This window comes from Carassius auratus, unplaced genomic scaffold, assembly GCF_003368295.1.
Source record: "Carassius auratus strain Wakin unplaced genomic scaffold, ASM336829v1 scaf_tig00047325, whole genome shotgun sequence".
Classification (NCBI taxonomy): domain Eukaryota; kingdom Metazoa; phylum Chordata; class Actinopteri; order Cypriniformes; family Cyprinidae; genus Carassius; species Carassius auratus.
The window spans coordinates 13,442-32,982 of record NW_020527020.1 but is presented as its reverse complement, the minus strand read 5'-3'; the positions used below and the strand labels follow the sequence as shown (position 1 = coordinate 32,982).

The 19,541-nt window shown below is 38.6% G+C and overlaps 1 pseudogene; it reads left to right on the top strand.

Moving 5' to 3' along the window:
• Positions 1-18,539: 18,539 nt before the first annotated feature.
• On the top strand, positions 18,540-19,143 carry LOC113088796 (Ig heavy chain V region 3-like; annotated as a pseudogene).
• The last annotated feature ends 398 nt before the right edge of the window (positions 19,144-19,541 follow it).

Sequence of the window (19,541 nt, the reverse complement as noted above, 5' to 3'; positions counted from 1 at the left end):
TGTGTTGGATGGTTGTATGATAGAAGTGACATACTGAAGCAGATTTAAAATGTTCATTTTCTCTTCCAGAAACACAGACACTCAGCCAGACCTGACAGTAAGTTTGTATTTTTTAAACTCCTAGTGTTTCTTGGGTTATAACACTGTCAACCCTTCAGTAGACCCCTATACTGACATTAAATCTGAATTATGGGTGAGTATGTCATGCTCCTATAATGTGGTAAAACATCGTGTGCTTGTTTTTATACTTTTTTCCTATATAATGACAAATAAGGCAAAGTATGTAAACCTCATACATAACCTCACATCTGTGGTGCACGTATAGTTTCTAGATAAGCATATTATAGTGGTAATTTTTTTTTTCACCTTTATTTAACCAGTAAAGTACTCGTTCTTCAAGAGTGTCCTGGCCAAGATAGGCAGCAGTACAACCATACATACAACACAGAATACACAAAAACATAAGACAACTAAAATAGCAGATACAACAACCACAAATCCTTAGCATATCATGCAGAACAACTACAGCCAGATGTGGCTGTTTCCAAGTCAGTTAATATCCTCTTAAAAGTAAGCAATGAGACAAGCTTATTAAGTTTCAAATTTTTCTGTAACTTGTTCCATGCAAAGGGAGCAGCAAAGTTAAATGCCTTTTTATCCAGCTCAGTTCTAACACTTGGTACAGACAAAAGAACAAGATCCTGGGACCGAAGATTGTAAGTCCCTATATCTTTTACACTGATGTAGGTCAGAAGGTAGGATGGAAGAAGACCTAAAATAGCCTTATATATAAAAACATACCAGTGTTGAAGTCTCCGTGTTGACAGAGAAGACCATCCAACACGTTCATACAGTTCACAGTGGTGAGTGAGGACTTTAAGACCAGTGATGAACCTCAAAGCTCCATGGTATATAGTATCCAGTGCATGTAAACTTTGAGACGAAGCGTGCATATATAAAACATCACCATAGTCAATAATAGACATAAAAGTACCAGCAACTAACCTCTTTTTAGATTTGAACGAGAGACAGGATTTGATTCTAAAATAAAACCCTAGTTTAAGTTTTAATCTTAACTGGAAATTAAAGGCAGAACTCAAATTTGCGCTCAAACAACATGCAGCCTTTGTCTGTGCAGTGCAAATTTATTTTTGAAATATGCTTCAGTTGTCTGCAGGGATGAATATGAATACATGAAGCAAAATATCAAATCAGAGTACATGCTTTTGTTTGTGGAGAGAGTGGATTTCAATTCAATTCCTCTGACACCTTTAACACAAGTGTGTTTTTTTGATGTGTAGATTTGTGTTAGTGGTTAAATATTTTACAGTGACCTTTTTTTTTGTTTTTTGTTTTTTGTCCAGGGCACAATTCGCAATAGAGGCCTTTAAACCTTCTAGTGCAGTTCCAAAAGAAACGTTTACTGAACTACTGCTATTGTCACTATCAAAAGTATTTTATGAATACAATTTAGCAGTTATTTAAAGTCCTCAAAAAGAATTAAAGGAAATTATGTAGAAAAAAAAAAATCGAAATAAAAAATAAAAAAAAGTCTCTAATGAGAGCAATAAATCATATGAAGCCTAACAGGAATATTTTTGTAGCATGTAGATTTGATCAGGGGTGGTAAAAGTACTCAAAAAGTTATACTCAAGTAAAAGTAGATGTATCAAAATAAAAAATAACTCCAGTAAAAGTAGAAAGTCCTCCATTCAAACATCACTTGAGTAAAAGTACAAAAGTATCCGATTTAAAACATACTTAAGTACCGGAAGTAAAAAGTAAATATTCAGATTAACTGTAAATATCAATAATTAAGCAGATCAGTTGTTTTGGGAGTGATATGCAGTGTTTTAATTGAACAAATGATGAGATTAGATACTTAAGAATTTGTTAGATTTACAATCAAAAGAGACAATGAAGAACCTTATCGCAGTATAGGGATTGAACTTTCAATAGACATGTTCCATAACATCATAGCTGCATCAAACAGAAGATGTGCAAGATACAAGGTAAGACTGTATCAGAAAATCAATGAGTAAGAACCGCCTCTTTAAAGAGTTAGTTCTCCCAAAAATGAAAATTCTATCATTCACATTTTAGGAGCTAAATATCACGTTATTGGTATTGTCGCTTCGACCTGCGAGCATGAAAAACAACCACAGACTTGGCAACACTGATTGGCATATACTACACAGAGCCGTAATTCACTGACAATCTACACAAAATCATTTTTTTTTCTCGATTTTGAAAGTGATTTTGTGTTAGTTGTCGGTGGACTATGGCTCTGTGTAGTAACTGCCGCTCCACCTGAACCAGTGTTGCCAAGTCCATGGTTGATTTTCATGTCCGCCGGTCGAAGAAACCCCAATCCCAATAACTTGATATTTAGCACCTAAAATGTGAATTTTACCAAGGAAACCTCCTTGGTAAATCAGCTGTATATTACTGTGCAGGATACACACAATGATGTAGAAGAGCACTGAGCTGTACAAAAACAGGCCAGGGAGGAAAATGAGATAAAAATAAAAAATAAAACAAATAAATAAATAAATAAAATAAAAATTACACTAACAGTAAAAGCAGATGGCGCTGCAGCACAGGACAACTCTGAGCCAAAGAAACAGACCGAAGACATTTTATCCTAGTGGATGATATACTGGCCAATATTTACCTATATTTACCTAGAATATAAGCTATTTTGCCATGATTGCTCATACATAAGACATGAATTACATATGAAGTAAATATATAAGAACAAATAAAACCGCTTCTCATATTATTAACTCGTTATCTTAAGGTCACGTCCCAAACCATTTAAGCTGGCGGTTATTAAGCCTCTTATTAAGAAACCAAAACTAGATCCTAGTGAACTGTCAAATTACAGGCCTATTTCAAATCTTCCATTTATGTCTAAAATTTTTGAAAAAGTTGTGTCTGCTCAGTTGAGCTCTTTCCTGCAAAACAATGATCTGTATGAAGAATTTCAGTCAGGTTACAGGCCCCACCATAGCACAGAAACTGCACTTGTTAAAATTACAAATGACCTGCTTCTTGTGTCAGATCAAGGCTGCATCTCATTTCTAGTCTTACTTGATCTTAGTGCTGCGTTCGACACCATATATCATGACATAATCATAGATCGATTACAAAACTATACAGGTATTCAAGGGCAGGCTCTAAGATGGTTTAGATCCTACCTGTCTGATCGCTAGCATTTTGTTTATTTAAATGGGTCATCTCAATAATTACCAGTAAACTATGGAGTGCCACAAGGATCCGTCCTAGGTCCCCTTCTATTTTCCATATACATGTTGCACTTTGGTAATATTATTAGAAAATACAGGATTAGTTTCAACTGTTATGCTGATGATACTCAGCTATATATCTCAACGAGACCAGATTAAACTTCTAAATGATCTAAACTAACAAGGAGTTGTCCACTACACAGTGACACACAATCAAAGAAACTACACAGTGACACATTCAGTCAGAATACTTTGTATTAAACTTCTCAAAACTTAATGAGACACTCTGTTCACAATCAAGATTCATTTACTGTATATGTTTCGTTTTTACTTCACAAACACTCAAATATGTTTATTAATTTTGCTCCTTCAAATGAAAACTAATAAACATTATTTATGTCTGTACATAAAAAGTAATGCACACATAAGGTCCTTTTTTCAGGATGTGCTGTTGATCTGAAGTCTAGCGCTTGTTCAACACAAAAGTAAATTCATTCTGTAGCTTGTAGTCTTCAAAGAGTATAATATAATATATGTGTGTGTTACATGTGGATGTAATTTTATTTATTTTCACAAGTAATGGCTTGTACTGATATGGCTGCCCTATGGCCGAGAGTATTTTGTCTTCATTTATTAGGTGCTGAGCTGAGTGGAATAAATGCTGACGTGACGGTGGAAGCTGTTGTGGGACTTTTGCTGGCAACTAGTGGAAAACTAAACTGATTTTTCCTCTTTATTATTGTAAGTAACTCTTAAGTAACTGTTTAATAAATATCTCCCTTTTAAAATGAGCCTTTGCTTGCCTCCGCCTCTATGTTATGTTCACAGATGTAATAGTGTGTATAGTCCTCATTAACAAACATCCAATGAAATTACAAATATGTACAGTTGAATGCAACTTTTAATAATAAGCATCAAACAGTAACATTAAAAAAAATAAAATAAAAAATAAAAGACACAAATCTAATGAAAACGATTGTAGATTGCATCACATAGCCTTTCATATAGCCAGAGCAACAAATTCATTGTGTGTTTGCACACACCTGGCGAATAAAGCTAAGTTTGATTCTTATGTTTCATTGTAATGGCTGGATGTGAAAATTTAAATGACATAACATATATGGTTATTATTACCAGATCCATTCTTAACATTTGCAGTGACAACAGCAACAACAATTATGGTGATGATGGTTGTAATGATGGCACAAATATTGGCAGCAAGAGCACAGCGGCTGAATTTCTTTGCTCCTTTGACATCTCTTTTACATTTCCTGTTCATTGCCTGTGAACACAAAAAAAACAAAAACAAAAAAAAAACAACAACTTTTTTTCATGACATTGAATTGCCATTTGATCATAATATATGCCCAAAATATGGCTCTTTGAATTGAAAAGTCAGATTCTGAGTCAAATTCCTTACCTTCAAGGAGCATATCAATGCAGCTGTACCCAGACACAGGCAGTTGCATAATTTAGTGGTGAACACAGAGAGGCGTAAGTAGTCTTTCACCTTTACTTGGACTTTGCGAGGACCTTGGTGTTTATGCTGCATTTGGCGATTGTGCTGAATTTGATGGTGTTGGTGGTGTTTTGGATTTGGATTTGCTTTTGGTCGAGGTCGTCTTTTATTCTCAGATTCTTCATCTTCTATGCCCTCCTCATTATTGTCCTCCATCTCTAATTCATAATCCATTTCTATCTCCACATCCCAAAAGTTCCCTTCTGAAACTTCACTTTCTAGAATTTCAATTTCTGGAAAATCAAATTCTGGAATTTCAATTTGAAAATCTTCCATTGCCCGACTTTAATGAACAGAATTATTCCTCAGGTTTAGTGACAGGTGGATGGTACCACATATAGCTCATGCAATCTGAAAAACACTTCCTGTGTATTTTTATACATGACTTACACAAAGCCCAAAGAGCAGGAAACCTACATTAGGGCCAATAAGCAGAAAACCCACAGCCGTGGTCTACAACAAAACCTGTGAGGTGTTTTTTAACAAAACTCAAATAATGTTTGAAGATCTGGAATGGAAGTTTTTGGTATATTTTCATGGTTTTCAGATAATAACATGTCTGCTATCTGTACTTATAAACATACAATCATCTTTAGTAATAAAGATTTATCATAATAAAAAAATCATACAGGTTTGAAATTTAAACAAACATTTGGTCATAATGGCTTAATATTTTTGTTTAATTAGGCCAGTGATATCCATTGTTGTTTTTGATATACTTTTATTATATGGGCAAAAAACAGTAGAAAAATACATACATACTGTACATATATGCATATATTTTTACAAGCATGTGAGGGTGAGTAAATGACGACTGAATTTGGAATTTTGGTTTACATTTCACTGTCCCTTTAAGAGCTCATACAGACATTTGTTATGCTACATCTCTTTAACGTATTACTCTTTAACTTATAAAATCATTACTGCCAATATGTGTAAAAAAAAATTCACACTAAAATCACCTTTTCTGAGTTGTGTTCACTGGGTATGACAGGCTGCTGTATAACGCTGTGTTGGATGGTTGTATGATAGAAGTGACATACTGAAGCAGATTTAAAATGTTCATTTTCTCTTCCAGAAACACAGACACTCAGCCAGACCTGACAGTAAGTTAGTAATATTTATTTTTCATAGCCCAACAGTCAATAAACTATAATAATGCATTATATTTCTGCTACTAAGCTAAAATATATTACTGTCAACCCTTCATTACACCCTTACTGACATTAAATCAGAATTATGGGTAAGTATGTCATGGTCCTATAATGTGGTAAAACATTGTGTGCTTGTTTTTTACTTGTCCCACATGAAAACCAAAAAGGCAAAATATGTAAACTTCATGCATAACCTCACATCTGTGGTGTGTGTATAGTTTCTAGATAAGCATATTGTAGTGGTAATAGCTGAAAATTATACTAAAATGAACTCTCAAACAACATGTAGGCTTTATCTGTGCAGTGCAATTTTCTTTATAAAATATGCTGCAGTTGTCTTAAAGGATGACTATTAATGCATTCAGCAAAAAAATAAATTAGAGTATATGCTTTTTTGTGTAAAGAGAATTTCCATTATGCAAATATTTCATGAGTCCTGCTTATTTATAGATGTGCACATACACAGGCTAATTATTCTGCATATTTAGTGCACAGTTAAGAGGAAACATTAAACATCATGACTGTGTGGATTCTGTTACACACACACACACACACACACACACACACACACACACACACACACACACACACACACACACACACACACACACACACACATATATATATATATATACGGGAACACATGATAGGTAAAAAATTGATAGCCTGAATGCACTGTAAGTCACTTTGGATAAAAGCATCTGCTAAATGCATAAATTTAATTTAATTTAATTTAATTTAATTTAATTTAATTTAATTTAATTTAATTTAATTTAATTTAATTTAATTTAATTTAGCAGATTTTTAAAACTGCATTTTTTATTAAATGTACATTTTATATATATATTTATATATATTATTTATTCTATAAATAAACATAAACATGGCTGTATGTTCCCTGGTGGCCGGGAATGTTATTCCCACATAATTAGTTACTTTAATTTGGATACATATTTAGCCATCATTAAAGACATATTTAATCAAAACTGAATGATTGAATTATTTTTTTCTATTTGAAGTGTACATTTTTTCGTTAGTCAAATCTGGACACAAAGAAAGCATTTTGTTGCTCATACTTACTTCCTATAAGAGCTTGATCAGTACATGAAGTAATCAGAATCAATACCACAATTTCAAAATATGAAATTGAGTATTAAATACCATTAACAGAGACATTTTTGGTTTAGTAAAAAATGTTTTACAAAGTATAGCACTCTGATACTGAAGTGCTGAGCATTGTCACATGACATCATTTTGACTGTAATGTTTTAGCAGATTATATGGTATATGAAATTTCAATGTAAAGACAAACCAATCCAATGAAATTAACACCAACTCACAATTAAGTATGAACACATGGGAGTCTGGCCTAATGGTACACAACTGAAAAAAAAGTAACATGTTTTAGTTATTGTATATTTATTTTTAATGTAGTCTATGTGTACATTAAAAGTACCCTCCTGGCACCGAGAACGATCCAGAACTAAATGAAGATTAATGAAGAACCAATGGGATAAGAGTAAGTGGAGAGATAGATAGATAAAATCCATTAAATATTTGTATTTACAATTACAACATCATGGCTGCGTATGTAACCCTGTCAATTTTGCCCCAATAAAGTCCTGAAATGACCTTTAATGCAAACGAGTAAAACTAGGGTAAAATGCAATATCTAGTTCGCCACTAGGTGTCAGTGCACAATGAAACGTTCTTCTTCTGCTGTTTTCTGCCATTCGAGCTGCCTTGAAAAAAAGCCTGAAAAACGGGAGCCAGAGCAGAAGTAAATTGTAAGATTGAAATTGATTTAGAAAACGTAATATATCCTCGAGGTTGAACTACATTGAAATATAGACGACACCTGTTGTAAAACGAAGTTATCTCGGTGAGTGAAAACTATCATTTTGTGTTGATTAGCTTGAAGCTAAAATGGTGAAATGACTAAAAAGTTTACATTTCAACATTACAGTGGATTACAGTGGATTAAAAAAAACAGTCTGGCTATCTACAATAGCAGTGGATGTTACCACACAGGTACATTTTGTTGTATATTTTGGTACAATGAAAAATGCATTTTGAAAGGAAATAATTTTGTTTGAGTCAAGTATGTTAATTTTGAGTTACTATGCTGTACTGTACTTTTGTTTGTCCAATTCCATTTGGTTGATTTTTAATTTTAAGTTGTATTATTGAACATATGGACTCTTAAATGATGAAAAGATGGAAAAATGATATTTAGTTGAACATTAATTAATTTTCTGCACATTTTTGTGTAGACTGTTTTTTTTTGAGGCTTCTTCTGGTCACGGATTCCTGATGTTCTTTCCACCGAGGCTGGATTCCTCTCTGTTTGCCCTGGTGCCTGGTTCCCTGGTCCACTGCCTCAACTAACAGCGCTGCAACGGTTCCATAGGGTGGTTTGATATGGACGCTGAGTGTTGAAGGGGTGGTTGGACAGTTAAAATATTTGAGTGCACTCAAGGGTAACATTTTTTTTTCTTTGAAAGATTTTCCCTTTTGTTTTGTTTCATGAGATCTCAAAAGTTGTGTCTGATTTGTTAACATCAGTGGTACTAATGCTATGTGAACTGAACTAAATACTGAATTTTGAACAAGGAAATAAGGAAATTAATCTGAATAAGAGCTACATTCAAACTTTAATCTATTGCCCTGTGCTTCTTTTGGAGTGGAATCTGTGAGTCTTTTGACCATATGATTAGTACATAACCAACCTCCTCATCGAATCTAGATTTAGATAACTCCTACAATAGATCCTTAGCCTGCCTATAAGCAGAAATACCACCGTAGGGTTACAGTTGTGGCGAGCCAGCCAGGAGGTTGGTACAGTGTGTAAAATAGACTCCACCCCAAAGCTGAAGTACACTAAGACCGCGTTTACTGCAAAATGGATCTTTGTAATCAGTTTAATGTGCATGGGTCTAGTTGTTTATATGTCACAGGCATAGACGAAGCCTATTCTGATGATGACATTACAGAGTTCTTTAAAGTTAACGGAGACATTAAGAAAGTAGTCAGAGTTCCCAATGACCCAGAACAACCCAGAGGCCGTGCACTCATTGAATACACAGCAGAGCGAACAATATCCAGACTCGACCCAGTACAACTAGGTAACCTGCCCAGTCCCAAGGATCCAGCAGTTACCTGGTGTGTCAAGACAGTCCGTGCGCTATGCCAAGAAGAACTAGGACGAGAACTCGCTCAGAAATGTTTAGCTGAATTGAGCTCTCTTGCTGAAATTAGTAAAGCTGGCTTTTGGGAAGCACTTCAAAATGAACTGCAGAGTGCCCAGCCCCAGACAGAACTTGCCCCTCCGCAAAGCCCAGATACTCAGCTACAGCCCTCTGAAAATCCTGTTGCTGTCTCCACAAATGGTGGCAGTGCAGATGGTGAAATGCAAACCAACAATGATATTGCTAATCCATTTGATGCAGTCACCCGCAACATCCCAACTACTGCTACAAGGAGTCAATTTCTTGATGAAGGCACAGTTAACCCACCTCATGTCCAAAAAGTTATTGTTGAACATTTCATTCGCAGTGACTCCACACCGTCTAGCTACAGTCAAAGCAGGATCCGTACATTCTCAGGGCGGCTGCCAAAACCAAATGGAGAAGTTGATTATGATTCCTGGCGTACTCAGGTAGACCTACTTCTTAGGGACGTGTCTGTCTCTGATTCACAGAAAGTAAGGAGAATTTTGGAGAGCCTCCTCAGCCCAGCAGCGGATATTGTTAAGCCACTTGGGACGGATGCAAGCCCTCAAGCTTACCTCACCCAGCTCGAGTCAGCATTTGGAGTGGTCGAAGGTGGAGAGGAGCTATTTGCTACCTTCCTGGGCTCTAACCAAAACTCAGGTGAAAAACCCTCTGTCTATTTGGGCCGTCTCCAGACTCTCCTCACCAAAGCCGTAACCAGAGGGGGAGTTTCAGCTGCAGAGTCTGACAAGTACTTACTCCGGCAGTTCTGTAGGGGATGCTGGGACCAGAGTCTGATCATTGGCCTGCAGCTCGAACACAGGAAACCCAATCCCCCCTCATTCCCAGAATTGTTGCTGCTTTTGAGAACGGAGGAGGATAGGAGAGCAGCAAAGATGGATCGCATGAAAAAGCACCTTGGAAGCACGAAAGCTGCTGTACATATTCATTCAGCTATGAGCATGCCATCATTCGAACCTGAAGCTGCCCCCACTACAACAAAGAAACACGAGACAGATTCTAAGCTAGAAAAGGAAGTTGCAGAGTTGAGGATACAGGTTGCAAAGCTAATACAGCAAGGAAAGAAAGGAGAAAGGCATGAGGGAGTGTGGAGCCGTCCAGCCCAAGGTGAACCGCCTGCTAAGACTGAAAGTTTACTCGCGCAAGCTTCCAATAGAGACTCAAACCCCCAATCTCCGACACCACCTAAGCCCTGGTTCTGTTTTAAATGTGGGGGTGATGGCCACATCGCTGCAAAGTGCACTTTTGAACCCAATCCAGGCCTCGTCCGGAAAAAGAATGCAGAGCTCAAAGAAAAACGAAGCAAATTCTTGGCCAAGCAGGCAGCCAACAGAACATCTTTAAACTTCTAGAGGCTCCTGCCTTGGGGCGACCAGGAGCTGAGGACAAAGAATGTCCCATAGCATTGACTCACAATGAGTGCTTTTCTGAAAGCAGTAGTTCTTCTGGCTGCAAATTGCCGCCTGGACTTGTGGGACCCCGTTGCACTTCGAACATCTCTGTTGGAGACATGAAATGTGATGCTATTCTCGACACTGGATCCCAAGTAACAACAATTTCAGAGACTTTTCATTCTAAATACATGTCAAACTTACCTGTTCAGTCGATACACAATCTTCTCGAGGTCGAAGGGGCTGGAGGTCAAGCAGTGCCTTACCTGGGGTACGTGGAAGTTCATTTAACCTTCCCTGAGAATGTTACTGGAACAGAAGAGCAAATGTCTGTTTTGGCACTCATTGTCCCTGAAAACCAGTTCAATAGCAAGGTTCCTGTCTTAATTGGCACAAATGTCTTGCTTGAGTTATACCAACGTGGAGTAGGCTATGACAAATTCAAGTTTCTCAGAAGATCAGACAGTTTTGCAGTACTACTCCAACATGTGGCCCGGGTATGCGAAAGAGAAGCTAAAGCTTGTCTAGTGAAATTGCACGGAGAAGAGCCCATTACTATTCCGGCAAGACAAAAAATGTGTCTTTTTGGGGATGTTAGAGTCGGAAAAGCCAATCCCAATATGACATTTGTCGTTGAACCCCCTGAATCTTCCTTCCTGCCAGGTGGGTTGTTCATTCAGTGTGCACTAATAAACATAAACACAAGAGCTTCAAACAAGATCCCTGTAGTCCTCAGCAACACCACAGATCACACTGTCACCCTACATCCAAAGTGTGTTATTGGTCAAGTGTCTGCAGTTCAAAGTGTAATGCCCATGAGCTCCTCTGCACAAGTCGATTCACAAACATCAAATGGCAAACATTCATTCAATCTGGATGACTCACCAATGCCAGAGGAGTGGAAGACACGCATTCGAGATAAACTGAACTCCATTCCTGAGGTTTTTGCGCTTGATGAGCTGTCATTTGGCCATACCACCGCCGTGAAACATACCATCCGTCTGCAGGACGAGATGCCCTTCAAAGAAAGATCCAGGCCGATACACCCCAGCGATCGAGAAGCTGTCAGACAACACCTTAGAGAGCTTCTGAATGCTGGTATAATAAGGGAATCCGAGAGCCCCTTTGCATCCCCAGTGGTTGTCGTGAAAAAGAAAAATGGAAAGATCAGACTATGCATCGACTATAGGAAGCTTAACAGCCGCACTATTAAGGATGCTTATGCTCTTCCTAACATCGAGGAGACGTTTTCTGCCCTGAGTGGAGCAAGGTGGTTCTCCGTGATGGATCTAAAGTCTGGTTATTACCAGGTGGAAATGGTGGAAGAAGATAAACACAAAACTGCGTTCACATGTCCATTAGGTTTCTACGAATTCAATCGTATGCCGCAAGGTGTCACCAACGCGCCTAGCACCTTTCAACGCCTTATGGAAAAGTGTGTTGGTGACCTACATCTTAGCGAGGTTTTGGTGTTTTTAGATGACATCATTGTCTTTTCCCAGACTCTAGAAGAGCACGAGGCAAGGCTCCTGAAGGTGCTTCATCGTCTCAAAAGCTATGGCCTAAAACTATCCCCAGAGAAGTGTCAGTTTTTCAAGTCCTCCGTGAAATATCTGGGCCATATTGTTGATGCTCAAGGAGTTCACACAGACCCAGATAAAGTGTCAGCTCTGAGAGATTGGCCCCGCCCTGGAAACAGAGAAGAACTGAAACGCTTCCTCGGATTTTCAGGGTATTACAGAAGATTTGTGGAGGGCTACTCAAAGATCGCCAGGCCTCTCAACGCTCTCACCGCTGGGTACTATCCACCTAAAAAGAGGGGTAAAGTTTATAAAACACTGAGACCCAACACTGGTATAAGCCCCAGAGCACCCTTTGGCTCAGAGTGGACACCTGAGTGTGAGTCCTCTTTCAGAACACTGGTTGAAAAGTTGACATCGGCCCCTGTACTCGCTTTCGCAAATCCAAAGCTCCCATATGTGCTACATACAGACGCTTGCTGTGAGGGGTTAGGAGCAGCTCTTTATCAAGCTCAAGATGGAAAGCTTAGAGTAATAGCCTATGCCAGCAGAGGCTTATCCAAGAGCGAGAAGAACTACCCTACTCACAAACTAGAATTTCTAGCGTTAAAGTGGGCAGTTTGTGAGAAATTCTGTGATTACCTGTATGGTACAGACTTTTCAGTCCTAACAGATAACAACCCGCTTACCTATGTCCTTTCATCCGCAAAGCTCGACGCAGCCGGACATCGCTGGCTAGCGGCCCTCTCAACCTTCAGATTCAACATCAAATATCGAGCTGGACGTGCTAATGGTGATGCAGATGGACTGTCAAGGAGACCTCAAGCAGCTCCTCAAGAGGATCATGAGTACCTGCAGGAAAAAGAACAGATCAACTCAATGACAAACCGCCTTATAGAGGGGGAGATTCCATCTGATGCAGTCTCCGCTGTATGTCAACGCCATTCAGTAACTATGCACTTACCTGTCCTTGCTGAGTACCTTGTTGTTGACGCCTCCTCTTTACCTGATCTATTCACTGGTACTGGACAAGACACTGTACCTGGCATGACAAAAGAAAACTGGCATGAAGCACAAGGAAACGATCCATCAATTGGAAAAGTCATCACATTGTTAAAAAAAAGACAAAAGCCCCACTTCAAATCCGTAAAAGCTGAGTCACCTGAAGTCAAGTTGCTCCTTCGGGAGTGGGATAAGTTTGAGCTCATTGATGATGTCCTTTACAGGACGTGTTTTGACAGAGGAAACAAAATTCATCAGCTTGTCTTACCTGAGGAATTCAGAGAAAGAGCTCTCAAAGGCTTTCACGATGAGGTTGGTCACTTAGGGCCAGAGCGTGTGTTCAATCTTGCTCGTGCCAGATGTTATTGGCCTAAAATGAAAAAATCAGTTGAAAAGAAGTGTCACACATGCGAACGTTGTTTCAGAAGAAAAACTCAGCCACAAAGAGCAGCACCCATGGTGAATATTAAAACAACTTACCCGCTAGAGCTTGTTTGCATGGACTACTTGTCCCTTGAACCCGACAACCGTGACATCAGAAACATACTAGTCATCACTGACCATTTCACCCGCTTCGCAGTTGCTGTGCCAACAAAAGACCAAAAGGCCAGAACTGTTGCTAAAGCTCTCTGGGAAAACTTCCTGGTCTACTATGGGTTCCCTAGTCGCCTTCATAGTTATCAGGGACGTGACTTTGAATCCCACACAATCAAGGAGCTGTGTTCGCTCATAGGGGCTGAGAAAGTGCGCACCACCCCATACCATCCTCAGGGGAATCCTGTGGAGCGCTTTAACAGGACCCTTATCAGCATGCTCGGTACCCTTGACGAGAAAGACAAACATCACTGGCGAGACTTTGTGAGGCCTGTTGTACATGCGTACAACTGCACCAGGAATGATGCAACAGGTTACTCACCGTATGAGCTAATGTTCGGCAGGCAGCCGACTCTGCCAGTTGACCTCATACTTGGCCTGAAACCTCCAACTGAGACTCATACAACTCACTCAGAATATGTCCAAAACTTGCGCCAGAGACTCAAAGAAAGCTATGCACTAGCTGCAGAGAACTCCAAAAAGTCTGGAGAAAGAAATAAGCACAGATTTGATGCCAAGGTGAAAACTGCTGAATTAGAAGAGGGGGACCGTGTCTTGGTGAAGAATGTCAATGTCCGTGGCAAACACAAGTTAGCCGATAAATGGGAAAGGCCCATCCATATCGTTGTGAAACGGATTGACGGTGGTCCTGTGTATGTAGTCAAGCCAGAAACAGGAATTGGCCCTCGGCGTACACTTCACAGGGACTTACTTTTACCATGTGGATTTCTGCCAGTTGAGACTACTCCTGATTCAGTTCCACACCAAAGCAAACAAACTCAAATGCGCTTGAGGAATAGACAAACCCAAGAGATGGAATGTGAGTACTCGGACAGAGAAGAAGAGGATGATGGCTACTATGTGAATGAACCTCCACAGTTCACCACATGGGGACCCTATGTGCAAGAGTTCGAAGTCATTCCCATCAGTGGCTCTCAGTCTTCTCTGAACCCCATGGCTCCTGAGTTCAAATCGCTAGGACTCCAACCAATTCTTGATCACTCAGTTGCACCTCTTGACACACATACAGCTGTCCATCAGTCCCCAACCCAAAGTGGCCATGTCATCATAGACATTCCAGAAGATGAGATATTGCAAAGCACAGTGGTCACAGACCCAACACCAGCTCATGACACGGACAATGTTCAGAACAGGTTTGCTGTAACCCCTAAAAGGCACTCAGAAGTTACTTGTGGGGAAGAACAAAGTAAGCAGCCCAGGCGTGCAAACAGAGAAAGACACCCCCCACCCAAGTTCACCTATGAAGAGCTAGGGAAACCCCTAATCCTTGCCCTTAGTCAGTTTTTTGGGAAACTCCAAGACATTATTCCTGACCATCAGATACCTTGTCAGATTTAACGCACATGCAGGGACTCATGTGGTTTAGAGGGGGAGGGTGTAACCCTGTCAATTTTGCCCCAATAAAGTCCTGAAATGACCTTTAATGCAAACGAGTAAAACTAGGGTAAAATGCAATATCTAGTTCGCCACTAGGTGTCAGTGCACAATGAAACGTTCTTCTTCTGCTGTTTTCTGCCATTCGAGCTGCCTTGAAAAAAAGCCTGAAAAACGGGAGCCAGAGCAGAAGTAAATTGTAAGATTGAAATTGATTTAGAAAACGTAATATATTCTCGAGGTTGAACTACATTGAAATATAGACGACACCTGTTGTAAAACGAAGTTATCTCGGTGAGTGAAAACTATCATTTTGTGTTGATTAGCTTGAAGCTAAAATGGTGAAATGACTAAAAAGTTTACATTTCAACATTACAGTGGATTACAGTGGATTAAAAAAAACAGTCTGGCTATCTACAATAGCAGTGGATGTTACCACACAGGTACATTTTGTTGTATATTTTGGTACAATGAAAAATGCATTTTGAAAGGAAATAATTTTGTTTGAGTCAAGTATGTTAATTTTGAGTTACTATGCTGTACTGTACTTTTGTTTGTCCAATTCCATTTGGTTGATTTTTAATTTTAAGTTGTATTATTGAACATATGGACTCTTAAATGATGAAAAGATGGAAAAATGATATTTAGTTGAACATTAATTAATTTTCTGCACATTTTTGTGTAGACTGTTTTTTTTTGAGGCTTCTTCTGGTCACGGATTCCTGATGTTCTTTCCACCGAGGCTGGATTCCTCTCTGTTTGCCCTGGTGCCTGGTTCCCTGGTCCACTGCCTCAACTAACAGCGCTGCAACGGTTCCATAGGGTGGTTTGATATGGACGCTGAGTGTTGAAGGGGTGGTTGGACAGTTAAAATATTTGAGTGCACTCAAGGGTAACATTTTTTTTTCTTTGAAAGATTTTCCCTTTTGTTATGTTTCATGAGATCTCAAAAGTTGTGTCTGATTTGTTAACATCAGTGGTACTAATGCTATGTGAACTGAACTAAATACTGAATTTTGAACAAGGAAATAAGGAAATTAATCTGAATAAGAGCTACATTCAAACTTTAATCTATTGCCCTGTGCTTCTTTTGGAGTGGAATCTGTGAGTCTTTTGACCATATGATTAGTACATAACCAACCTCCTCATCGAATCTAGATTTAGATAACTCCTACAATAGATCCTTAGCCTGCCTATAAGCAGAAATACCACCGTAGGGTTACACGTAGAAGAAGGATCCGGGCACTGAAATGGCCAGCCTGCGGTCCAGATCTTTCACCCATAGAAAACATTTGATGCATCATAAAGAGGAAGATGCAACAAAGAAGACCTAAAACAGTTGAGCAACTAGAAGCCTGTATTAGACACGATTGGGACAACATTCCTATTCCTAAACTTGATCAACTTGTCTCCTCAGTCCCCAGACGTTTGCAGACTGTTATAAAAAGAAGAGGGGATGCCACACAGTGGTAAACGTGGCCTTGTCCCAACTTTTTTGAGATGTGTTGAAGACATGAAATTTAAAAATCAACTGATTTTTCCCTTAAAATGATACATTTTCTCAGTTTAAACATGTTATATGTCATCGATGTTGTATTCTGAATAAAACATCACTGCATTCTGTTTTTATTCACAATTTATACAGTGTCCCAACTTTTTTGGAATTGGGTTTGTATTTTGTTTACTGATAAAGCATCAGACAAAAAAAACACATCTTCTAACTCTTTTGTTGTTGTAATATAATTTCCTTAAAAAAAGTGGATACCACAGAATAGATTTAATTGCTGATGAGGTCAAGATTGAATTGTTTATTTTAGTGATCCACTCTCATTCTCATTCTTACCGAAGTAATTTATTATTACGACTAATATAAAAACATTAAAAACTATTCTAGTATTGATGCAACAGACATATATGAAGACTGGGAAGTGTCTAAAGAAAAAAAGAGCCATATTTACTGATGTGTGACCCTCAGGAAACACCTGCGTTTCGTTATTGCCTCTAAAAAAATAAGTGAATATGCATGTATAGTTTCATAAGACCTATTTTATATTCTGTAACTACAAAGCATACAGTACATGTATAGAAACCTCTAAAATACATTCGGTTAAAGCTAATATCATGTTTATTAAAACATAAATAGAAGATAATACAATCATGAAATTGCTATATTCTTATGTCTTCTCAGCAAGTGATATCAGAAGCAAATTAAGTGACCCTGATGACTATAATATCATTTTAGAAAAGGTTTCTAATCCAAATTCTGCTAATCAACTAAACTTATGACATTATTGAGACATTTCAATAAAACTGTGATGATCATTTTCACCTCACAGTATCACTTGTATTTCTGTCCTCACCCTTTCCATCTTCCTCCACTGTATGAGGGTCTCTGAGGACTTCTATTAATGTTGCTTCCAGATGGATAAGAGTTGTGTCTACTTTGATCATAATAATTTTGCCTTTTAATGTCAAAAGACGTGTCAGAGGAAGCCCCAGGTAAATTATGTAAGATAACACCAGTATTAAAGACTTCTATAGAAGACCAGGAACACAGTTAGAGCTGCACTGGTCACAATCACGGCCATTGTGTTTGTCCTACATGCACGTCGACTGTACTTCTGAGCCTTCACCATGTCTCCCTCATTCATCTTGCTTCTCGCCTTTAGAACAATAGAGGAAAACTTGGTAAAACAGAGTAATTTTGAGTAAAAACTAGCATGTTGTTCTAGAAAGAAACATGCGGTTATCTGACTCAACTTTAATGAACATATCAATGCAGCAAAACCCAGAAACAAACAGTTGCAAAACATGATGTTGAACACAGAGCAGCACATGTAATCTTTTCCTTTCAATTTTACCCTCACATAGACGACTTCAGGTGAAACCACTCTATTATCTGCCTCTGAGAAATTGTTTATTTCAACTGCCACAGTTTCCCTGCCAGAATCCAGAGGGGGATTCTCATACATGTGTTGATGTTGCATTATGTTCACAAATATTAATCAGCAAGAAGTCATTCATAAGCTGCTGCTTCTGTTGTGTGTTACTGCATGTTTCTGTTCTCTTATGTTGTCCTGAATGCGTACTGTTAGTTTCCATTAACTCGACCTTTGTGGTGTGAAAACTGTGTGAACTACTTTCATTGCCCTTTTATATTAATATAGACTAATATAGCACTCTGATGCTCTTTAGCAAGAGATTTACATAAAATAACAGCTCTAAACTGCAACATCTTAAAGTCTCTCTGAAAAGCCTGTGTCAAACTGTCTTGTTTAAAAACGAATTTGCAGTAAAGCAAACAAACAGTGTTTCATTGAAGTGGTCTGGAGCTCTTTCTTAATTTTACCCCGTGTCTACAGCATACACAACTGGCACAACGTGACTAAAGACAACATAACCCATAAACAGAGATTTCTCAGTTTATGATCCCTTTAAAAAGAAACCTGTACAGACTCTTTATTAAATTTTTAGTGTCAGGAAAGTGACCCTCCCAATGCAAATCAAAGCCCTGGACATCTGTTTAGTATTTATGTGCTGCTGACTGGATCTGAAGTGTTACATCACCACTGTCAAGATGAAGAATACACTCTGCTTACTGCTGCTCTCATTCAGCCTACAACGTGAGTTTTCACACGTCTATTATCAGATCTACGGGAATACAGATTCCAAATTAAATCAGTCTTTTCAATCTTCTTATCAGGCATAAAATGTCAAAGTATGGAGTCCATTGAAAGCACAACTGTGAAGAAGCCTGGAGAAACTCTGACTCTGTCCTGTAGAGGATCTGGGTTCAGCTTTGGCTGCTGTAGCATGCACTGGATCAGACAACAAGCTGGAAAACCACTTGTGTGGATGGGACGTGTTTATAGTTTATAGTGGCGGCAGTGGCTATGACTACTCTGAATCCTTCAAAGGTCGAACTGAAATCACCAGAGATAATTCAAAGAGTATGGTGTATCTGAAACTATCAGGCCTGACAGCAGAAGACTCAGCCGTGTATTATTGTGCAAGAGACTCACTGTGGCACAAAGGTCTTGCACAGCTGAACAAAAACCACACTAACCGTTATCTCTCTTGTTACTAGAAGTCAACAGGTGGCAGCAGTGAATAATAATAACAATAATAATAATAAAAAAAAAACTACAAAATGCAACCTAATGAAATGATTTACCATCACTGAAGATGTTACAGTATGCAGTGAAGTTCACTATAAAAGCTCCAACATTATACGGCACAAAGGCATATCTGATTTTTTTTTTAACACAATGTGTGTGCATGACGGGGATTAAAACCTAATTTACTTCAATAAAGTTTACTATACATGCTATTCTTGTAATGAGCATCAAGGTGTGGGGGTGCTGTGCTGAAGATGGTAAAAGCTCGTCAGAGGCCAGTCATGATCCTAACCCCTCTTGCTCCGAGTCTTCTCTCCCGTTAAACTGGAACAGCCAGCAGTGGAGAGACTAGAAGAGCCGAAATACA